This window comes from Scyliorhinus canicula, chromosome 10, assembly GCF_902713615.1.
Source record: "Scyliorhinus canicula chromosome 10, sScyCan1.1, whole genome shotgun sequence".
In the NCBI taxonomy this organism is placed as follows: domain Eukaryota; kingdom Metazoa; phylum Chordata; class Chondrichthyes; order Carcharhiniformes; family Scyliorhinidae; genus Scyliorhinus; species Scyliorhinus canicula.
In genome coordinates this window covers 191477734-191483733 of record NC_052155.1, presented here as the reverse complement: position 1 = coordinate 191483733, position 6000 = coordinate 191477734, and the positions used below count along the sequence as shown (strand labels likewise).

The 6000-nt window shown below is 62.6% G+C and overlaps 1 protein-coding gene across 1 annotated transcript in view; it reads left to right on the top strand.

Moving 5' to 3' along the window:
- The first annotated feature begins 2135 nt into the window (after nucleotides 1-2135).
- Nucleotides 2136-6000, top strand: part of LOC119972875 (thioredoxin domain-containing protein 3-like) — a 224582-nt gene continuing 220717 nt past the window's right edge. The window contains exon 1 of the mRNA XM_038810402.1: nucleotides 2136-2178. The gene's annotated coding sequence lies outside the window, so the exon portion shown is untranslated. The remainder of the gene's footprint in view (nucleotides 2179-6000) is intronic.

The window sequence follows — 6000 nt, the reverse complement described above, 5'->3', positions numbered from 1 at the left end:
ACCCTAACCTCCCCCACCCTAACCTCCTCCCCCCCACCCTAACCTCCCCCCTCCCCCACCCTAACATCCCCCCACCCTAACCTCCCCCCCCACCCTAACCTTCCCCCCCACCCTAACCTCCTCCCCCACCCTAACCTCCCCCCTCCCCCACCCTAACGTCCTCCCTCCTAACCTCCCCCACCCTAACCTCCCCCACCCTAACCTCCCCCCTTCCTAACCTCCCCCCTCCCCCCCTCTCCCCCTCCCCTCCCCCTCCTTCTCCACCCCTCTCCCCCTCTCCCCCCCCCTCCCCCCCTCTCGCCCTCCCCTCCCCCCCCCTCTCTCGCCCTCCCCTCCCCCCCCCTCTCGCCCTCCCCTCCCCCCCTCTCGCCCTCCCCTCCCCCTCCCCTCCTCCCCTCCCCCCCCCCCCTCCCCCTCCCCCCCTCCTCCCCCCCCTCCCCCTCCCCCCCTCCTCCCCCCCCCTCCCCCCTCTCGCCCTCCCCCTCCCCCCCCTCTCGCCCTCCCCCTCCCCCCCCTCTCCCCCTCCCCCCCCCCTCTCTCGCCCTCCCCATCTCGCCCTCCCCCTCCCCCCCCCTCTCGCCCTCCCCCCCCCCTCCCGCCCTCCCCCCCTCCCCCCCCCTCCCCCTCTCGCCCCCTCTCGCCCCCCTCTCGCCCTCCCCTCCCCCTCCCCTCCCCCCCCTCTCGCCCTCCCCCCCCTCTCGCCCTCCCCCCCCCTCTCGCCCTCCCCCTCCCCCCCCCTCTCGCCCTCCCCCCCTCTCGCCCTCCCCTCCCCTCCCCCCCCTCTCGCCCTCCCCTCCCCCTCCCCCCCTCTCGCCCTCCCCTCCCCCTCCCCCCCCCCCCTCTCCCCCCCCCCCTCTCCCCCCCCTCTCCCCCCCCTCTCCCCCCCTCTCCCCCCCCTAATCTCCTCCCCCCCCTCCCCCCCCCTCTCCCCCTCTCCCCCCCCCCCTCTCCCCCCCCCTCCCCCCCCTCCCCCCTCTCCCCCCCCTCCCCCCCTCTCCCCCCCCCTCCCCCTCTATCTCCCCCCCTCCCCCCCCCTCTATCTCCCCCCCCAATCTCCCCCCCAATCTCCCCCCCCCCTCCCCCCCCCTCCCCCCCCTCTCCCCCCCCCTCCCCCCCTCGCCCCCCCCTCCCCCTCTCCCCCCCCAATCTCCCCCCCCCCTCCCCCTCTCCCCCCCCCAATCTCCCCCCCTCCCCCCCCAATCTCCCCCCCCTCCCATCTCCCCCCCCTCCCCCTCTCCCCCCCCCCAATCTCCCCCCCCTCTCCCCCCCTCTCCCCCCCCTCTCCCCCCCCCTCCCCCCCTCTCTCCCCCCCTCTCCCCCCCTCTCCCCCCCTCTCCCCCCTCTCTCCCCCTCTCCCCCCCCCCCTCTCCCCCTCTCCCCCTCCCCCCCCTCTCCCCCTCCCCCCCCCCTCCCCCCCCTCCCCCCCCTCCCCCCCCTCTCCCCCTCCCCCCCCTCTCTCCCCCCCCTCTCTCCCCCTCCCTCTCTCCCCCCCCCTCATCGCCCCTCTCTCCCCCCCCCCCCCGCTCCCCCTCTCTCCCCCTCCCCCCCCCCTCTCCCCCTCCCCCCCCCCCTCTCCCCCTCCCCCCCCCCCCCTCTCCCCCTCCCTCCCCCCCCCTCTCCCCCCCCCCCTCTCCCCCTCCCCCCCCCCCCCTCTCCCCCTCCCCCCCCCCCCCTCTCCCCCTCCCCTCTCCCCCTCCCCCCCCCCCTCCCCCCCCCCCCTCTCCCCCTCCCTCTCCCCCTCTCTCCCCCCCTCTCCCCCAAGCCTTCCGCAGTCGCCGAGCGATAAAAACGGCGGGAAAAATCCAACGGCCGATAGCGGCACGTGAGCCACCGCCCGTCAGAGAGAGAGAGAGACAGCGGCTCATCCAGCAGCCGCTCGTCCAGCAGCCGCTCATCCAGCAGCCGGTAATCTAATATATAACTCAAATATCTCAAATATAACAAATATAACACAGCCGCTCGTCCAGCAGCCGCTCATCCAGCAGCCGGTAATCTAATATATAACTCAAATATCTCAAATATAACAAATATAACACAGCCGCTCGTCCAGCAGCCGCTCATCCAGCAGCCGGTAATCTAATATATAACTCAAATATCTCAAATATAACAAATATAACAAATATAACACAGCAGCTCATCCAGCAGCCGCTCATCCAACAGCCGGTCATCCAGCAGCCGGTAATCTAATATATATCTCAAATACCTCAAATATAACAAATATAACAAATATAACACAGCCGCTCGTCCAACAGCCGGTCATCCAACAGCAGCTAATCTAATATATAAATATATAAATATCTCAAATATATAAAATATAAAAACAGCACGTACCGTCCCCGTGACTGATATAAAACAGCAAGTACCATCTCTCTGAGGGGGGGTGGGGGGTGGGAGAGAGTGTGGCAGGGTAGACGGGGTTGGGGGGGGGGGGGGTGGACATGGTTGGGTGGGGGAGAGTGGAGAAGGGTGGATGTTGTTGGGGGGGCAGGGGGAAGGGTGGATGTTGTTGGGGCTGGGGGAGGGGGGGTTTGGGATGGGCCACATGAGGGCTACGGAGGATAGAACATAGAACAGTACAGCACAGAACAGGCCCTTCGGCCCTCGATGTTGTGCCGAGCAATGATCACCCTACTGAAACCCACGTATCCACCCTATACCCGTAACCCAACAACCCCCCCTTAACCTTACTTTTATTAGGACACTACGGGCAATTTAGCCTGGCCAATCCACCTAACCCGCACATCTTTGGACTATGGGAGGAAACCGGAGCACCCGGAGGAAACCCACGCACACAGGGGGAGAACGTGCAGACTCCACACAGACAGTGACCCAAGCCGGGAATCGAACCTGGGACCTTGGAGCTGTGAAGCATTTATGCTAACCACCATGCTACCCTGCTGCCCCAATGCGTAGTGTAAAGGGGTACAGGGAAGGGTGGATGGGGTAGGAGAAGGGCGCCACGGTGAATGATTGAGAAGGTTGAAGGAGGAGGGGGTAGGGCAAAATCTGCCGTCATCCTGCCAGTTTGGGGGGGGCCACGGCCCCCCAATGTTGCCTGTGGGACCGTGACCCCCAGCTGGAGTACAGTGGCAGGAAGGTGATGAGGACACCGTTCCAAATCGAGGGCATGGTTAAGGGCTGTGCCCGCTGGCGCTGCGATGAGGAGGGACGGGTTGAACTGTGCGGGAAATGGATACTGTGGCAGGTGGCACGGTGCGTGCCTGAATGAACATTGACCAGGCTGCCTGGGCACCCATTCATCGAAAGGGCCCTGGCTGCCTACCTGCCAAAGCATCCTCGTTTCCCCGCCCTCCCAAACCAAACCCCTCCCCCCTCCCCGTTGATGATTTATTCATAGCAGCCATCGATGTTCGCTGACGTGGCGGCAGCGGCAGCCATGCAGATGGCCATCCGTCGGGGCTGAGCAAGGGGGCTCAGGGAGGGTGCTGCAGAGGGAGTGGCAGCGGATGGCCCCGTACCAGCCACTGCTGCTGCAGGCCATCACGCCTGACAAGTACAAGAGGAGGTGGAGGGTGCGGATCAAATCCACGTCGTCGCCCAGAAAGAGGGCGATGAAACCGATCCTGATAGGTCACCAGGGGATGAGCAAGAGCAGGTGGTCGTGCCAAGGTAGCAGAGGCATCCCAGGCGTCACCTTGTGTACAGGGATCGCATTTCATTCGAGGACCTAATGGAGGTGGCATGCAGGAGGAGACTCCGACTGAGCCGTGAGACGGTCGGCCATATATGCCACCTGATGGCACACCTCGAACCATCAGTGAACTGGGGGAGGACATGCCATCCCAGTGAGGGTGAAGGTGACAGTCGCCCTGAACTTCTTTGCGACCGGCTTCTTCCAGTCGCCGAGCGGGGATCTTTGCGGCATAAGTCAAGCCTTGGTGCGCCGGTGCATCCGGGCAGTCACCGATGGCCTTTATGCAGTCGTGGCAAGATACATCAACTTCCTGGAGGACCACCGCACCAGGTTGCCAGGGCATCGCAATTCGCCGCAGTGGGCGGCATCCCGATGGTACAGGGCATCTTGGATGGGGTGCACGTAAACGTGCGTGCACCAACGCGGGACATGGATGTTTTCATAAACAGGAAGGGCACATATTCCATGAATGTCCAAGTGGTGTGCGACCAGCGGATGAGAATAATGCACGTGCGTGCCCAGTACCCAGGAAGCGTGCATGACGCCTTTATATTGGCGCAGTCATACATCCCCACAATTTTCGAGGGACACCCACCCCAGATGAGGGAATGGTTGCTGGGCGATAGGGGTTATCCGTTGTGGCCGTGGCTGATGACGCTCATACGGAGGCCACAGACCAACGCAAAGAGCCGGTACAGTGAGGTCCATGCGGCAACCAGGGGTGCAGTGGAGAGGTGCTTCGGCTCCTGAAAATGAGGTTCCGGTGCCTGGACCGCTCAGGGGGCGCTCTGCAATACGACCCCAACAGGGTCGGAAGGATCATCGTCGCCTGTTGTGTGCTACACAACATCAACCAACTGAGCAGCGATGTGATGGAGGAGGAACAATCAGGTAAGCCCGAAGAGGGCAGCGACTCTGAACTGGAGGATGATGAGGATGAGGAGGAGGTGGAGGAGGAAGAGGAGGAGGATGGGAGGGCAGCGGGGCATAGACACCATCGGGACGCGGAATATGGCCGGGAGGCCGCACAACGCCACCATTTGGGACAGCGGGCACGTGATGCGTTGATCGCCGCACGATTTGCATACTAGGGGGAGGGCATCGTTGTTCAAGGCACTGGCAGCATTGACCACGCGCACTGACACCACCCAGCACCCCCCTCACCTACCTCCTGCACCATCGCACAACCCTACCACACACGTCACCACCGTCAAGCTGCACAACACCTCCGGCGCCTCGACTTCCGTAAGCGGGAATGAACAGTGCCATGTTGGATGATGACAATCCACTCTGCGATGAGCTGTGAACTCCAGATCGCTACTGAATGTCTGACTCATGGCCATACCTGAACACCCCCCCACCTCGGTGCCCCCACTATGCGTCACAGTCACTCCATCACATGTCCATGTGGGGTGTGGTGAATGTGATTCACACCGGATTGTAATCTGTATATACATGTGTCTGTATTGTAAGTGCAGTTGCACTACCTGTCCTCCAGGGGGAGTAGCTCTGGGAATGCTCGAGTTGTATGGGGCTTCTCCCTTGGCTCTGCCCAGGACTCCTCCCCCAGAACTCCGACACTCCTCAGTCGAGAAGGAAGCACAAGCCATCGTGGAGGCTGTTCGTCACTGGAGGTACTACCTCGCAGGTAGGAGGTTCACCCTCATCACCGACCAACGATTGGTTGCCTTTATGTTTGACAACTCGCAAAGGGGCAAAATTAAAACTGATAAAATCCTTCTGTGGAGGATCGAACTCTCCACCTATAGTTACGATATTAAATATCGACCAGGGAAGCTCAACGAGCCCTCGGATGCTCTATCCCGCAGGACATGCGCCAGCGCGCAGATCAGGCGTCTGAAAGCCATCCACGTTGATCTCTGCCATCCAGGGGTCAGCCGGCTCGCCCACTACATCAGAGCCCGAAACCTGCCTTTCTCCAACGAGGAGGTAAAAGCGGTCACCAGGGACTGCCCGATCTGCGCATAGTGCAAACCGCACTTCTATAGACCAGACAGGGCCCACCTGGTCAAGGCTTCTAGGCCCTTTGAACGCCTTGCGATCGATTTCAAAGGGCCACTCCCCTCCACTATCAAGAACATTTATTTCCTCAACATCATCGACGAGTTCTCCCGATTCCCTTTTGCCATTCCATGCCCTGATATGACCTCCCACACAGTCATTAGGGCCCTGCATAGTGTCTTCACCCTGTTCGGTTTCCCCAGCTACGTGCACAGCGACCGGGGTTCGTCCTTTATGAGCGACGAGCTGCGTCAGTACCTGCTCGACAAGGGCATCGCCTCGAGCAGGACTACCAGTTACAACCCCAGGGGGAACGGGCAGGT